Here is an 18,544-nt window from a genome sequence, read left to right on the forward strand (position 1 = left end):
TCTCTCTCTCTCTTTGTCTCTCATGAATAAATAAATAAAATATTTATAAATAAATAAATAGTAAAGAGTTTTAGACTAGATCAAAGAGCATTTGTGTATTCCAGATACCTCATATAACAGAAACCATATAATAACTGATCTTTTGTGACCAGCTTCTTTCACTTCGCATATTTTGAAGGTGTTGGAGCAAGTAACATTTTTTTTTAAAGATTTTATTCATTTATTCATGAGAGACAGAGACAGAGAGAGTGGTAAAGACACAGGCAGAGGGAGAAGCAGGCTCCATGCAGGGAGCCCGATGTGGGACTGGATCCTGGGACTCCAGGATCACTCCCTAGGCCGAAGGCAGGCACGTAAACCGCTGAGCCACCCAGGGATCCTGCAAGTAACATTTTTAAAATCACCAAACAATATCCCTTACCAAGGGATCCCTGGGTGGCGCAGCAGTTTAGCGCCTGCCTTTGGCCCAGGGCGCAATCCTGGAGACCCGGGATCGAATCCCACGTCGGGCTCCCGGTGCATGGAGCCTGCTTCTCCCTCTGCCTGTGTCTCTGCCTCTCTCTCTCTCTCTCTCTCTCTCTGTGTGACTATCATAAATAAATAAAAATTAAAAAAAAAAAAATATCCCTTACCAAAAAATACCCTATTTATTTATCCATTCACTTTTCAGTTGCTTCCACTTTTCATTATTATGAATAATGTTGCTATGAATATTCGTAATATGAGCTTTTACATGGATATGTTTTCATTTCTCTCGAATATACATATGTATATGGCTATATATTTACAGTTAGGAGTAAAAGTGCTAGGTCCTACATTCTATGTTTAACTTTTTGAGGAATTGCCAAACTGTTTTACAAAGCAGTTACACCATTTTATACTCCCACCAGCAGTGTACAAGGGTTTAAATTTCTCTGCATCCTCACCAAGACTTGTTATTACCTTTCTGATTATAGCCATCCTAGTGGGTATGAGTGGTATCTCACTGTGATTTTGATTTGCATTTCCCTGGTGCCAAATGGTGTTGAGCATATTTTCGTTTTTATTTGACACTGGCATAATTTGCAGAAACATCTATTCAAATCCTTTGCTAATTTCTGAAATTGGAATATTTGACTATTGAGTTATAAGAGTTCTTGATATATATTTTTTATATTATGTAGTTAACATACAATGTTATATTAGTTTCAGGTGTACAATACAGTGATTCAATAATTCTATACATTACTCAGTGCTCATCAAAATAAGCGTAATCCTCTTCATCTATTTCATCCCCCTCCCCCGTAACCAGCAGTTTGTTTTCTATATTTACGAGTCCAGTTTTTTGTCTTTTTTCCTTTGCTCATTTGTTTTGTCTCTTAAATTCCACATATGAGTGAAATCATATGGTATTGTTTTTCTCTGATTGACTTATTTCACTTAGCACTATACCCTCTAGGTCCATCCATGTTGTTGCAAAAGGCAAGATTTCATTCTTTTTATTTTTTATGGCTGAGTAATATCCTGTTGTGTATATATATCACATCTTCTTTATCTATTCATCTATTTAAAAAAAAAGATTTATTTATTTGAGAGAGAGAAGAGGTAGGAGGAAGGGCACAGGGAGAGGGAGAGAAAACTTTAAGCAGACTCCATGCTGAGCATGGAGGCCGAGGCAGGGCTCCATTTCATGACCCTGAGATCATGACCTGGGCCAAAACCAAGAGTCAAAAAAAAAAACAAAAAAAAAAAAAAACCAAGAGTCAGAGGTTTTCTTTGTTTTTTTTGTTTTGTTTTCTTTTGTTTTTGTTTTTTAAGGTTTTATTTATTCATGAGAGACACACAGAGAGAGGCAGAAACAGGCAGAGGGAGAAGCAGGCTCCATGCAGGGAGCCTGATGTGGGACTCAATCCCGGGACTCCAGGATCACGCCCTGAGCCAAAGGGCAGACAATCAACCACTTAGCCACCCACCCAGGTGTCCCAAGAGTCAGAGGTTTTAACTGACTGTGCCACTCAGTGCTCCTACCCACTCATCTATTGGTGGACAGTTGGGCTGCTTCCATAATCTTGCTATTTTAAATAATGCTACAATAAACATAGATGTGCACATATCCTTTAGAATTAGTGTTTTCACATTTTTTAGGTAAATACCCAGTAGTGGAATTACTGGATCATATGCTAATTGTTTTTAATATTTTGAGGTGGCTGCACCAATTTGCATTTCTGCCAACAGTGCATGACGGTTCCTTTTTCTCCAGATCCTTTCTGATACTTGTGTTTCTTGTTTTTTTTTTTTTTTTATTTTAGCCATTCTGACCGGTGAGAGGTGATATCTCATCGTGGTTTTTTGATCTGCATTTCTCTGATGATGAATAACGTTGAGCATCTTTTCACGTGACTGTTGGTCATCTGGATGTCTTCTTTGGAGAAATGTCTATTTATGTCCATTTTTAAACTGGATTATTTGGGGTTTTTTGTGTTGAGCTGCGTAAATTCATTATATATTTTGGATACTAACCTCTTAATCAGGTAAGTTGTTTGCAATATCTTCTTCCATTCAGCGGCTATCTTTTTGTTTTGTTGATTGTTTCCTTTGCTGTGCAATAGCTTTTTATTTTGATGTGGTCTAAATAGTTTATTTTTGCTTTTGTTTCCCTTGCCTTAGGAGACATATCTAGAAAAACACTGCCAGAGCTGATACCAGAGAAATTACTGCCTCTGTTCTCTTCCAGGATTTTTATGGCTTCAGGTCTCACATTTAGGTTCTTTACTCCATTTTGAGCTTATTTTTGTGTATGGTGAAAGAAAGTGGTCCAGTTTCAATCTTTTGCATATCACTATCAAGTTTCCCTACCACTGCTTGAAGAAACTTTTTCCCATTGCATATTCCTGCTGCCCCCTTTGTCAGATTAATTGACCATTTAATTGCGGGCTTATTTCTGGGCTCTCTGTTCTGGGCTCTCTGCTTTGTGTCTATTTTTATGCCAGTATCACACTGTTTTGATTACTATAGTTTCATAGTATCTTGAAATCTGGGATTGTGATATCTCAGGTTTTGTTCTTCTTTTTCAAGACTGCTTTGCCTATTCAAGGTCTTTTGTAGTTCGACACAAATTTTTTTTTTTTTAGATTTTATTTATTTATTCATGAGAGACACAGAGAGAGAGAGAGAGAGAGAGAGAGAGAGGCAGAGACACAGGCAGAGGGAGAAGCAGGCTCTATCAGGGAGCCCGAGGTGGGACTCGATCCCGGGACTCCAGGATCATGCCCCGGGCAGAAGGCAGGCGCTAAACCACTGAGCCATCCAGGTGTCTCAAGGTACTGGATTCTTAAATCAAAATATTTAACCCCCTTTTTATGTATTTATACAAATATTTAGGTAAAAAAAAGGTCACAAGTTGCAACAGTGGCCAAATCTGCTTTAATTAGCTAAAGCTGTGGTTCCCCAACTTGTCTGTACTTTAGAATCACCTATGGATCTTTAAAAAAATTCCAAAACTGGGATGCATAGGTGGCTCAGCGGTTTAGCGCCTGCCTTTGGCCTGATTCTGGAGTCCCGGGATCGAGTCCCCCATCGGGCTCCCTGCATCGAGCCTGCTTCTCCCTCTGCCTGTGTCTCTGCCTCTCTTTCTCTTTGTCTCTCTTATGAATAAATAAAACATTTTTAAAAAATTAAAAATTCAAAAACCCAAGTCATAGCCCCAGGCCAATTAAATCACAATAGAGTGAAGAGTAGGGAAGGAAGGGAGACAAAGGCATTGATAATTTGCCAAGTTCCACAGGTGAGTCCAATGTGAAGAGAAGTTTGGAAAATCACTAAGCCAGAGTTTTTATCTGACTGAATAATGTTAAAATTCATTCTTGGTAACAGAGACAGACAAAAGGGAAAACAAAACAAAACCCACACTCTACGCATTTGCCTTTCTCTGAGTCAGATTGCAAGGTACCATTCCCCCCACCTCCAATGTTATGAATTCTGAAAACATAAGAAAGAGGGCCAGATAATTATTTTTCTTCTTGGGTTTATTCATGCCTCCATTCCCCTCCAGAATCATAGACAACTAAGATATTCACTTTTAATCTTTTCTCAGTGCTTCTCATGAAACCAATAAAGAATTTTACCATATTACATATATTCAACATAACTTAAAAAGACAAAGCTCACTTGCTTTTTTATTAAGAAACTGGTTTTCTGATAAGAGGATCTTATTTAATTCCATTGCCCTCAGTCCAATTCACATGTCAAATGTAGCTTACCAAATTAAAATGCCCCACGGACATTAAAATGATTAAAGATCAGAGATTAAAATGCCTTCTTTTTTAAAAAGTAAATTCTATTTCTAGCTAATTCAATCCTTTTCTTTTTTTTTTCAATACTTTTCTTATAAATTGAAATCTATTTCTTTAATAAAACAAGATTGCATTTGTGTTCTATATAAACAACAGACCTGTTTAAGAACTCTGACCACTCTCAGAAAAGATAATAGACGTTCAGTAGGACCCCTCTCCATTCCATCCAGGACCTAGACAGAAAGGGAAAAGAGCAAAGAGGAAGAAGAGAAACATCAGAAGAAAAGACTAAATACGTAAGCCCAATGAACTTGTTTAAAATATATTTTTGTAACTGCCCAAATTCCTATTTTCTACCATTGTTTCTGCTAATTTCACTCTAAAAAGAGTTGTTAAAAGACAAGAGATTATTCATAGTCTTAATCCAGTGGTTTTTAAAAGAGAAAGCTTTCATAATCATTAAGAAAGCTTTTTAAAAATACATCAATAGTGGTTATACATGTGTGTTCATTATCCTTATGATTTGTGCACTTTGCATTGTATGTGTTATACTTTAGTTAATATTAAAAAACAAATAAATCTCTCTTGGGCAGTACCCCTAAATGATTCTAATGAATGAAGTATGTAGCAGAAACAGTCCCACAGAGGTTACATGATTTGCCCTAGATTATGTATGTTAGCTACAGACTAAGTCCTTCTTGTCATTCTCCTACACTTTTGTTGTAAAACTATAAATGTGCAGATGGTAATATACTTTTTTTTTTTTTGGTAATATACTTTTTAATTTAACATTTACTCTTCTACTTACACACTGAAAAAATTTTCATCACAAATGACAATGCAAAAACCAAACAAGCAAATAGAAAATATAGATGTCCTGGTTCGCAACCATGCACTATCACAGCTGCTGCACCATCCACAAAAGAAATTAAATAAAGCCTAATGCCCATGCAATGATTTCCTAACTGCAGAATCTGTTTTTAATAATGTTTTCAATACAAATGTCAAATGATTATTAGTAAAATTAACTGAGTATATCTTGAGAACAGACTAGCGTTATTTTATTAAAATGAAACACAGGGTAACAGAATGGAAAGAAAGCGAGGCTAAGCATAGCAGAGTACATGTGCCTCAAGTTCTAGTTGTAATCTTCCCATACAGTTGGTATGACTGTGGGCAGGATAATATCTCTTTGGATTCCTAAATTATAAAATGAGAGGATGGGGATCCCTGGGTGGCGCAGCGGTTTAGCGCCTGCCTTTGGCCCAGGGCGCGATCCTGGAGACCCGGGATCAAATCCCACGTCAGGCTCCCGGTGCATGGAGCCTGCTTCTCCCTCTGCCTATGTCTCTGCCTCTCTCTCTCTCTCTGTGTGTGACTATCATAAATAAATAAAAATTTACAAAAAAAAAAAATTTACAAAAAAAAATAAAATAAAATGAGAGGATGGATCACTAAGCTAGAGCTAAACAGGATCTTGAGTTCCTTCTGTTTAAGAAAACTCAAGGACTATTTACCAAGAAATTTAATTATTCTATCTGCTTTCCCTTTAAACAACGAATATCTCCATTCAAATGTTTGAAATAGATTTGTAATGGGAGTTGGGGGGTGGGCAAAATGGGTGAAGGGGAGTGGGAGGTAGGCACAGGCTTCCAGTTATGGAATGAATAAGTCATGGGGATGAAAGGTACAGCATAAGGAATATAATCAGTGGTATTACAATAAATAGAATTTTATAGTGACAGATAACAGGTACACTTGCGGTGAACATAGCACAACTTATAGAGTTATCAAATCACTATAGTAGACACCTGAAACTAATGTCACATTGTATGTCAACTATACTTTAAATAAATAAACAGCTTTGTAAAATAAGAATCCCAGAATTCTTCTGGATTCTGTCTCATAAACACAAGCATATCTTCAGCTTGTGCGAAGTGATTTGTTGTCTGGGTGCAAACCTTTCCTTCTGACAGAAGGTTAGTAATAGAGGTGCCTGGCTGGCTCAGTCAGTAGAGCATGTGACTCTTGATCTTGGGGTTTTAATTACAAACCTCATGTTGGGTATAGAGATTACTTAAAAATAAAATCTTAGGGGTGCCTGGATGGTTCAGTCAGTTAAGCATCTGCCTTCAGCTCGGGTCATGATCTCTAGGTCCTGGGATCGAGCCCCACAGTGGGCTCTCTGCTCACTGACGAGTTGGCTTCTTCTCCCTCTGTGATCTCTCTTGCTCTCACTCAAATAAATAAATAAAATCTTAAAAAAAAAATCTTAAAAAGGACAGCTAGGAATAATATTCTCACTGTGTTACCAAAGAGACTGTTTTTTTGTTTGTTTGTTTGTTTTTTCCAAAGAGACTGTTTTGCATGGATTTTTTTTTTTAACTTTATATTTTGAAATCATTTCAATCACTCTGGGCTTTTTGGCTAAGATCAAGTGAAATAATTTCAAACTTACAGACCATGAGTTATTATTTTTTGAAAGATTTTATTTTTAAGTAATCTCTATACCCAACATGTGGGATTTGAACTCACAACCCCGAGACCCAGAGTCACATGGTCCACCAACTGAGCCAGCCAGCCACCCCCATGAGTTATTTTTTAAATGGAAAATATGTGCAGAGAAGTCCCTCATAATTTCAAATACAGAATTTGAATACTTTCAATGGATGCATTTGTTCAACTACCCTTGACTACTTATTATATATCAGTCAGGATAGGTAGGTACTTTCCTGTTTCTGAAGTTACTATATAAGAAACAAAATTTTGTAGAATGAGAAATTTTAAATAACATTTATATGAATGCCTAAATCTGGATATTACACTTGTAGTACTTACAATAAGCGGCCTGTGAACCACATAGCCTTAAATGTTTCAGGATAATGTATAAGGCATTCATAAAGTATCTAAATAAACAGTTAAACGTGAACTGCCAAAATGATTTGCCATAGCACAACTAAAGATCCAATCTCATCCTTCTTACATCTCATGAATTTCTTTTCTTTTTTTTTTTATGAATTTCTTATAAAACTACTACATGCTTCTTGTTTCCAAGTTCAGGGCTCTCAAGGGAAAATTTACGCAAACTTCCAATGAAATCATAGAAACTTAGTACCCTGAAAGAATCCACAAAAAGCCTGTCAAATACATTGTCATTACTGTATTGACAACTGGTTGGTTTTTTGTTTTTTTTTTAAGGATTTTTATTTATTTATTCATGAGAGACAGAGAAAGAGAGAGAGAGGCACAGACACAGGCAGAAGCAGGCTCCATGCAGGGAGCCCAACGCGGGACCCGATTGAGGGACTCCATGATCACACCCTGGGTGGGAGGCGGCGCTAAATCACTGAGCCACCCGGGCTGCCCAACACTGGCATTTCAATACAGTAATGACCACTGGTTTGTTCCTGGTAGGAATACTGGACATTTAAGGGATTAGGGAATATTAACATTATTTTTTAAACTTCAATTCTGACATTTTAGTATAAGAAACAAAAGATAAATCTGTGAAATATGAAATTTCAGATTCCTAGAACTACTCTTCCTAACACAAATATAGTTAATTTAACTGAGCACAATATAAACCAACAAAATAAGTCAGAGGCTCAAAGAGATTTTCCCCATATTGTTAGATGCCATAAGTGGTGTCTTTCAGCCTACAGACTATTTTGAATTTTACCTGATCACATCTGTCTGTTGGCTTGGACAGTACACAATCTTCCTTCATTCTTTCCATTAGTCAGATGTTTAAGAAAGATATGGAAAGACTGAAGAGAGTTCTGAGAAAAATCATGGAAAAGAGGTGATTTTGAAGAAAAGTTTGAAAGAAAATGAAGAGTGACATAATTACTAATCTGAAATCCATGGAGAGGCCTCTGAATAGAGATCTTAAAGAGCTAATGTATCTCAATGTCGACGAATGACTGACCAAGAGGCGAATAAAATCCTCAAAGTGTGCTGTTGTGGTGTTTTGGCTAGTGCTGTTTTTTACATAAGAGGAATTTCCTGACTGTTCTGGTAAAGTTACTGGCATAGGCAAATGAGGGAGGCTGGGTGTGTTAAATCATCAACCATCTGTTTTGATTTGGGGTGTCTACTTATTCATGATCACCTGATCAGAGAATCTCCCTAAAGCTTGAATTAGCTATCCAAAGCTTGAATCAGTTACCCACCATATTGCAAAATTCTGCAGTGCCATCCTGTTCCCATATACTACCCACTCAGCAACATTTGAATGTCCTAGATCTGCCATCTAGGGCCCTAACAAACTACTCTGGCTTCATCTCCTCACAACTCTTCAACACACCAACAAAACAGACTTCTCACCATTTCATGTTTGCTTTCTTATGTCCATCATGCCCTTGGTTCCTCTCTCCTTAACTCATTGCAATCTTACCCTTCTACTTATTGAATAAATTTTAATTTAATGCCTCTGTAGCACCTCTGTATCATGCCAACTGCTACGAGTTAAACTGTATCCCACAAAAAGATTTATTAAAGTCCTAACCCCTAGGATCACAGAATATAACCTGATTTGGAAATAGGATCACTGCAGATATAATTAGTTAATATGTGGTCAGAGTGGAGTAGAGTAGGCCCTTAATCCAATGACTATGGTCTTTTATTTTTTTTGTCTTTTTTTTAAAGATTTTACTTATTTATTTTTTTGACAGAGAGAGCACAAGCTGGGGGAGCAGCAGGCAGAGGGAGAGGGAGAAGTAGGCTCCCTGCTGAGCAGATAGCCAACATGGGGCTGATCCCAGGACCCTGGAATCATGACCTGAGCTGAAGGCAGATGCTTAACCAACTGAGCCACCCAGATGCCCCTGACTGGTTCTTTATAAGAGGGAAATTTGGACACAGAGACACGGAGAGTATTGTGATGATATAGCTGCAAATCAAGAAACACCAACAACTGGGGAACCTGGGTGGCTCAGTCAGTTAGGCAAATGACTTTGACTCAGGTCATGATTTCTTGGGGTCCTGGGACTGAGCCCCATCACTTGTCCCTCTGCCCCTCCCCCAACTCGTTCTTTCTCTCTCTCTCTCTCAAATAAATGAAAATCTTAAAAAAAAAAAAAAAAAAAAAAAAGGAAAGAAAACAAAACAAAACAAACAAACCCCAAGAACTGATGGAAGCCAGGAAGAGGCAAGGAAGGATTCCACCCTAAGTCCCAGAGAAAACATGGCTCTAATGACACCTTAACTTCAGGTTCTAGTGTCAAGAACCAAAAGAGAATAAATCTTTGTTGTTTTAAGCCACCCAGCTTATGGTAGTTTGTTACAGCAGCCCTAGGAAATATACCACCTTTTCTATAAAGTCTTCTCTGATCTTCCAATTGGTAGTAGTACTCTCTCCCTCTCCTGAATTTCCATAGAATTTCCATAGCACTTATAGTCTCATTTAAAACATTTATGCTCCCCCTCCTTTTATATGTTCACATCACTTTCCCAGATGAATTAGTTTCCTGGAAGGCAGAAACTGATTATTCACCAACTGGATATACCTCTTAACACTGGTAGGCAGTCAATAAATACTATCACAATCACATTTTCCTCCACACTTAATTATTCTGATTACAATGCTTCTGAGTCATTTCCACACACACTAAAGAGTTGAACATAATCTAAAAGAACTCAGCTGAAGGCTCATCTTTTTTAGGAAAATGCCAGATTCAGATTTATATCAATTATATCAATATATTTTACATGGATACGTGCATATATGTATATGCAAATACTGCTATTAATATTCACAATGGGAAAGAATATTTAACAAGTCCATTATTTGGGTTTATTGATCGGTCTCTTATTAAGTCTAGCCAGATGCTGGTTTACCTAAAATCTTCTTACTTATATTAGCATTTGATGGTAAATCACAATGTCTTTGATTTCTCAAAGTGTTTGAACTTTTTAAGTCTGTATTTTATAGAAGGGATACAGTCTTACTTTCATATACAATTTAAAATTATGACCAGGGACTTAACCTAATGAACAATTCTCGTATGTAAAATCCAAAATAGGAATCTGATTCACAAATTTGCAACTATTTTTTTCCTGTGAGAAACTGCTGTTGTCTGGTCTTTAGAAAATATACACAAATGGTACTATAGAACTAATATCCAACAGGTTCGATTTTTTTTTTTAAGATTTTATTTATTCATGAGAGACACAGAGAGAGAGAGCGGCAGAGACACAGGCAGAGGGAGAAGCAAGCTCCATGCAGGGAGCCTGACGTGGGACTCGATCCTGGGACTCCAGGATCACACCCCGGGCTGGGGCTAAACCACTAAGCCACTGGGGCTGCCCCAACAGGTTCAATATTGGTAAAGGTGCCAGTTAATGGGAGCTTTTGTTGCTTTTTTGTGTGCATTGGATTGGGGGGGAGGGGTAGTGGTGGTTGTAGCTGGTTAATGTTAAATACAAACCTAAATATTTATCTTTATTTTTAAATTTTTATTATCTTTTAAAGATTTTGTTTATATATTCATGAGGGACACAGAGAGAGAGAGGCAAAGACAAAGGCCGAGGGAGAAGCAGGCTCCAAGCAAGGAGCCCGATGCAGGATTTGATACTGGGACCCCAGGATCACACCCTGAGCCGAAGGCAGGTGCTAAACCGCTGAGCCACCCAGGCAGCCCCCTAAATATCTATTTAAAGTATGAATGCAGGACGCCTGGGTGGCTCCGTGGTTGAGCATCTGCCTTAGACTCAGCGTGATCCTGGTCCTATCCAGGATCAAGTCCTGCATTGGGCTCCCTGCCGCGAGCCTGCTTCTCCCTCTGCCTGTGTCTCTGCCTCTCTGTGTCTCTCATGAATAAATATATAAAATCTTAAAAAAAAAAACATAAAGTATGAATACCCTCTGAATTTGGTGATAATATATTTTTTTAATTTTTTATTTATTTATGATAGTCACACAGAGAGAGAGAGAGAGGCAGAGAGACATAGGCAGAGGGAGAAGCAGGCTCCATGCACTGGGAGCCGACGTGGGATTTGATCCCGGGTCTCCAGGATCGCGTCCTAGGCCAAAGGCAGGCGCTAAACCGCTGCGCCACCCAGGGTTCCCGAATTTGGTGATAATATTAACAAAGATTTTTCGCCCCAGCTTTATTGAGATATAATCAACTTATAGCATTGTGTTAAAATGTCAATGAGATTGATACACATATACACTGCAAAATTACCACAATAAAGTTAGTTAACACATCCATCACTCCACATAATTACCTTTTTTTTTTCCAGTGTGGCAAGAACATTTAAGATCTACTCTCTCACAACTTTCAAGTATATAATACATTATTGTTAACTATACCTACCATGCTGTACCCTAGATCCTCAGAATTTACTCATCTTAAAACTGGAAGTTTATATGCCTTGACCAACATATCTCCATTTCCCCTACCCACAGGCCCTGGCAACCACCATCCTCTCTGTTTCTATGAGCTTAGCTTTTTAACTGACATAGTTAATATTAACTCATCATTAATAGACTACAATTCTTCACAAGTTAAAGATGTGGTTCCAGGCTTTTGCTTAATAGGGCTTTTATATAAAATATAGCATATCACCAAATTCTAGGGCTGCATTACTCCAACAAAGCCATACTACTCCCTTTATGTATACATCTACCTATACCTCTAGTCGTTTATTAATTAACTCAGCAAATGATTATTGAGCTCCTAGGCAACTACCTCAGGTCCTTTTTAGAATAAAGTAACGTAGAAAAAGATTAGATTTTAAAAAATAAATGTACCAGACAACACAATAGGTAGACAGTAGAGCTGAAGGAAGGGACAAATAGACACTAGGTCAGCTCTGAAGGAGCACTGATCTAGTGATAAGGAAGAGAGTAAACTAGCTCCATATTTCTTTCTCCTCATGTTGTTCCTACACTTCACTAACAGGCTTACTTTCCTAAGGTACAGATTTCATTATGTTACCATATGGATAAAAACTTTTGATGATTCCTCATTACTTAGTCAATCAAGTCTGAATTTCCCAGTCTGGAACTGAAAAGTATATAAAGTCTTCCCTGATTTACTTTTACAGTATACAGAGCCTAACATAGGCCTTGTAATTAGACTGCCTGGACTCAGATTCTCTCCCTAATAACTGTTAGCTCCTTTCTTCAGTTTATCTGTAATAAAGGTATAAAAATTAGTGCCCTATCTCACTGAGTTGTTGTGAGGATTAAAAGAAATACTACTTAATAAATGCTTGGTAAGTTATCTGGTAAATAATACACATGCAAAAAATATGAGCCACTACTATTATTACTGCTATTGTTGTTCAATCTCCATTTCCAGCCTGAACTCCAACCATAGCTCTATAACAATCCTGTTCTCCAACCAAACTGTACTCTTTACTATCTCCTAAATACATATTGCTACACCATCTTGGTAGCTCCACTCAAAGGCTACCTCTTTCAGGTACCATTCTCTGATATTCTAGCTTCATAACACATTACCTATACCATACATGACAAACTGACTAGAATTAAAAAAAAACAAAAAACAAAAAACCTGACTAGAATCACCTTTGTATCCTGCATACTTCTAGCCTGGTAGAAGGGCTACCAGGTAGGGCTCAATAAACGTTTGGCGGGGATCCCTGGGTGGCTCAGCGGTTTTGCGCCTGCCTTTGGCCCGGGGCGCGATCCTGGAGTCCCGGGATCGAGTCCCGCATCGGGCTCCGGCATGGAGCCTGCTTCTCCCTCTGCCTGTGTCTCTGCCTCTGTCTCTCTATGTCTATCATAAATAAATAAATAAATAAATAAATAAATAAATAAATAAATAAATAAATAACTGTTTGGCAAATGAATGAATTCTTGTTTTTCCTTTGTCTCACCCAACCAAGCTCTTGGAAAACAGCTCCACATAACAATTAAAAAGATCTCTTCTGGGATCCCTGGGTGGCTCAGCGGTTTAGCGCCCGCCTTCAGCCCAGGGCGTGATCCTGAAGTTCCGGGATGGAATCCCACATCAGGCTCCCTGCATGGAGCCTGCTTCTCCCTCTGCCTGTGTCTCTGCCCCTCTCTCTCTGTGTCTCTCATGAATAAATAAATAAAATGTAAAAAAAAAAAAAAAAAAAAAAGGGCTCTCTTCTATAATGTTTCATAAAAGCTAGCCAGCTAGTTTTCTTTTCTACCATCAATGTGGTAATTTCTAATGTACCCAGCACACAGTAGATGCCTATTCAGTGATTTGAAATTAATTTCATCTCATCTTTTAATTTCAATGATCATTTTATTCATTATGATTAAGAATGGCTCATCCTTAGAAAAAGACTTTGGTTTTTACCTGCCCACAAACTCATCTGTCAATTTCTGACCATCCTGACCCTTACCCCAACATATCATTTACTGGTTCAGGAAACATAATATTTAAAACCTCAGTGAAGTACGAACTAGAAAATCAAATGCCTACAGGGCAATAAAAGTAAATGAGCAAAATAAGGGAGAAATGAAGACTGCAGGGGACTAGAAAACAAACACACATCATATCTAAAAGCTTTAGCTTTTACTCCGTTGCTATGAGAGAATATGAGTTTGCTATGAGAGAATATGAGTTTATTGACAGATCTTTCAAATTTTCAAGGTAAGTCAGAAATCTGTGTAAATTTGAGCCAAACGGAACATGTTGGCAGGTGAAATCCAATCACAGACTCCTGGTTTGCATCCTGTTACAGAAGTTCTCTGCAAAAGAAGAGATGGGGTGAGAGAAGTTCCATCCCAGCAAAGTCTGAGGTAGCAGCTAAAACTGCAGCAACTAAAAGCATCTCCTATAACACTCAGCCTATCTCTCAACCATTCTGTTTTGACCTTAAAACCAAATTAAACAGACAATTGTGTTGAGTACATTGAGCCCCTACTCTGTGTCAGGTGCTGGAAATCAGAAATGAACAACAGTGCTAAATATCAGCTAACATTATTGAGCACTTCCTAGGTGCTACACCATTCCACAGGTTACCTGAATTAACTCACTTAATCCTCACCACCCTATTAGATAAATACTATTTATTATCCTTATTTTAAAAGCTGTTGAAACTTGGGACATCTGGCTGGCTCAGTAGGTAGAACATGAGACTCTTGATCTTGCAGTGGTGAATTCAAGTCCCACGTTGGGCTGACTGGCTAACTATCTAGCTACATACATATATACATATATTCAATATACATACAACACATAAGAGCTAAAGAAACTGAGGCACAAAGAAGTTATGCAACCTGTCCAAGGTCACACAATAAGCAAGCAACAGAGCTAGAATTAGGACCTTAGACTCCACCAAAACAGCACACAATTTGAAAACAAAGTGTCATTCAATAAATGGTGCTGAGTGGGATCCCTGGGTGGCGCAGCGGTTTGGCGCCTGCCTTTGGCCCAGGGCGCGATCCTGGAGATCCGGGATCGAATCCCACGTCGGGCTCCCGGTGCGTGGAGCCTGCTTCTCCCTCTGCCTGTGTCTCTGCCTGCCTCTCTCTCTCTCTCTCTCTGTGACTATCATAAATAAATAAAGAAAAAAATATAAAAAAAATAAATAAATAAATGGTGCTGAGATAATTGGGTATACATTCGAGAAAAAATGAAACTGGACCCTACCTCACATCACACATCAACAGTCAATTCCAGATAGATTAGAGATCTAAACATCAAAGACAAAATAGTGGAGATTCAAGAAGATAGCATAAAGAACAATTCCGAAATCTCGGGGGAAGGAAAGATGGATAGATTTGTGAAAATTCACAACTTCTTTTAACAAAAGAAAAAGAGATTTAAAAAATTGGCAACAAACTCAGAAATTATATCTGTAATACACATAACCAACAAAGGTTACTAATCAGAAAATATAAGGAAATCTTTTGAAAAATACAACCCAAAAGAAAAATGGCACAAGCCTCAGCATGGTCTAAGCTGTGAAAACCTGTCACTACCACAGTTGCCACACAGCAGACCCCAGAACAGACCTTGGCATCACTGACCAATATAAAATATTGAGGGATCTATGTCATACTGCAGATACACAGAAACATAAGGGACCCAGCCAGAAGGACAAAGCCAAGATGGTTATTCTCCATTATATGGGAACTAGATGGCAAACCAGAAGTTGAACATCCAATCTTCAAATGCTGATCAGATTGGCAAGCATCTTTAGTAAAAATCCAGACAGTAAATATTTTCAGCTTTGTGAACTATATCTTCCCTGTGAAACTACTCAACTCTGCCATTGATAGGGTGAAAGCAGCTAAAGGCAATACATAAATAACTGTGCTTGTGTTGCAATAAAACTTTATTTACCTGAATAGGTGGTGGGCCAAATCTGACATGGCCCATAGTTTCTTGACCCTGATATAGATGGTTGTGATTTTCCTACATTCTAGGAATACTTTCCCTGCTTTATGTCTGCTGACACTTACCTGATTTCCTTAAGCAAAAACCATACCACACTTGATAGCTTCACAATGGTTTCCCAATCTATTACTCTACTCCAAAAAACTTCTCCCTTAATATCTGTGAAAATTGTTGCTTCATTTTCCTTTCACCCTTTTTATAACCTCTTTGACAGCTATCAGCCCAAACCAAAAATCTAAAATATTCCTTTTCTTTTACCATGTGCAATGGCAATTATCAATACCTGAAAATTCTAACTTTGTTCAAAGCTCACAGCCTCTGTCTTGACTAGGCCCTCGTTATTTCTTCCGTGCTCTCCAATCCACTCTCCATTCAAAGAACATCCATTGGGATCCCTAGGTGGCGCAGCGGTTTAGCGCCTGCCTTTGGCCCAGGGCGTGATCCTGGAGAACCGGAATCCCACGTCGGGCTCCCGGTGCATGGAGCCTGCTTCTCCCTCTGCCTGTGTCTCTGCCTCTCTCTCTCTGTGTGTGTGACTATCATAAATGAATAATAATAAAAAAAAAAACAAAAACAAAGAACATCCATTTATCACCTAAAACTAAACCAAATCACATACTCTACTCCTTGGAATCCATGAATGCTTCCCTATCAGCTAAAGATTCCGTCCAAACTTCTTAGCAAAGTCCTTTTGCTAAGAAGAAGCCAGGTTCCAAACAAATGTTCATCTCCTCTCTGACCACTTTTCTACACATATATTATGCTCTAGCCACATTCAACTATATTCCCTGAACGTGCATGCCTTTACCTGGAAAGCTCTTTTCTCCCAACTCTATCTGGCAAACTCCTTCACCTTTCAGGATCACCCCTTCACAAAACCTTCCCTGACTCTTAGAACTGAGACATTGCCCACCTCTATGTTTTTACAACCTTTGACACTGCTTTGGCATTCACCATCTTGAACTATCATTGTTTATATGTTCATTTCTCTCATAAGATTGAATATCTAAAGTGAAAAGACCCTTCCTTAAAGACCTTTGAATCCTTAGAGCCTGGCATAATGCTTAGAATATCTTAGTGCACAGTAAATGTCTGCTGAATAGAAGATATGCCTGGTGGTAGGAGTAGGGTTTCTTAACCTGGGGTTCACAGATGGGAATCCACAGACAGAATTCAGAGGGGTCTGTGAACTTGGATAGGAAAAAAACCCCACCTATTTATTTTCACTAACCTCTAACTGAAAGTTACCATTTTCTTCAAATATAAATTGTAGGCAACAAACCACTCTAATATTAGCAGTATCTATGACAGTAACTGTGTCACAGTTACCACAGATATCTTTACATTATATTACAATTGTTGCTGATATCTCAAAATATTATTTATGTTCACCATGTGTTAAAATTGTAATTATCACACCCATCACTAGATCTGATTTCTTAATGTATTGATAAAGTATATCTATATCACTATTTTATAATTTGTGTATTTTGGTATTTCAATATAATGGTTTTCTCTATAATACAGTGTATTTTGTTTTACTCAATTAAAAATATTATTCTGAGAGGGGTTATTATCATTCTGAGCAGTTTTACTAGATGGCAGAGGGATCTACTGCACAAAGTCAGGCCTTCTTGCATTAGAAATATCCAGAATAGGGATGCTTGGGTGGCTCAGTTGATTAACCCTCTGTCTGCAGCACAGGTCATGATCTCGCAATTCCAGCATGGAGCCCTACATTGGGCTCCCTGCTCAGCGGGGAGTCTGCTTCTCCTTCTGCCCCTCACCCCACTCTCATGAGCACCCGCACGCTCTCTCTCAAAATAAATAAATTTAAAAAAAAAAAAAAAGATCCAGAACAAATGAATCTTGATGCTGTGTGTGTGGGGGTGTGTGTGTGTATATATATATATATATACACACACACACACATATATAGTATAAACGCACTGGACATATATTGAAAATCTTACTTGCTATGTACATTTTCATAACCTTTTTGTTGAAAGTCCTTTTTGATTTTATGGGAGCCTGTAACTACTATTTCATAATATTTCATAGTTTCCCTCAGAATTCTTCCATAACCCATATGAACTCTGAACTCTTCTCTATCTTGATCAAACTTCAATTAAAGTTTGATCAAGATAGAAATCCTGGGTGTGTACCATTGTTCACTGTTATCTTTTTCACTTTTTGGTGTCCCTTTGCTGTAAACCCCTAGAACAGAAGGAGCATCTCTTAAAACTCTAAAAAGTTAGAAGTCAAAAGGGTTCTGAAGATAACTTCTTTGCACAAATGCAGGTAGGCTGGAAATGATCAAATAGCTGGTTACCAGTACTTTTTTTGTATTCCTCTTCAGTCTTTCTACTGACAAACTAATTACCAAAACAAAAACAGAGTAACCGTTCTTTGATATTTGCTGCTATAGCTCTCCTTAACAATTTTCTCAGAGCTAACAAATTCCACTAAGGCGGTGGACCTCCAGAGCCAGGAACTTGTGAGATCTTGAGGAGTCAACTTTATCTGGCTCAGCTAAAATCCTTACACGTTCTGAAGTTGTTCTGTGATCTCTAAGACCCTTGTAGTTTTCATTCACACATTCATTTTTCTACACCATTCTCACTGGCTTCAAAAAAAGCCTTTGTGATGACCTCCCCAGGTGACCCTGCTCTTAAAACAGTGGGCTGTCCCCTTCCTGGGAAGACACCTTGGGTCACCGCCCACAAACAGCCCGGTCCCTCCTTTTAAAGACACACACAAACTCCCTAAGTTGACGGAGGTTCTTTCTTCTTGCCAACCAGTTCCACCCTATGCTGGCCAGCTCCTGCACCCGAACCGCAGCCTCCCTTTTCTCTCTTCTCATCAGTCTTCCTATTTTCCACTGCTCTTCCTAATTGGGAGTGGAACATGCTAGGGGAACAT

General features: G+C 38.3%; 1 protein-coding gene across 14 annotated transcripts in view; it reads right to left on the reverse strand.

The window, feature by feature from the left end:
• Positions 1 to 18,544, reverse strand: part of NCOA6 (nuclear receptor coactivator 6) — a 91,129-nt gene that overhangs the window by 71,693 nt on the left and 892 nt on the right. For 11 of the 14 annotated variants that reach the window (XM_072800687.1, XM_072800684.1, XM_072800693.1 and 8 more), the window contains exon 2: positions 4,430 to 4,504. The exons of the other annotated variants lie outside the window; for them this stretch is intronic. The gene's annotated coding sequence lies outside the window, so the exon portion shown is untranslated. The remainder of the gene's footprint in view (positions 1 to 4,429; positions 4,505 to 18,544) is intronic. 14 annotated transcript variants of the gene reach the window in all.

This window comes from Canis lupus, chromosome 26 (assembly GCF_048164855.1).
Source record: "Canis lupus baileyi chromosome 26, mCanLup2.hap1, whole genome shotgun sequence".
Lineage (NCBI taxonomy): Eukaryota > Metazoa > Chordata > Mammalia > Carnivora > Canidae > Canis > Canis lupus.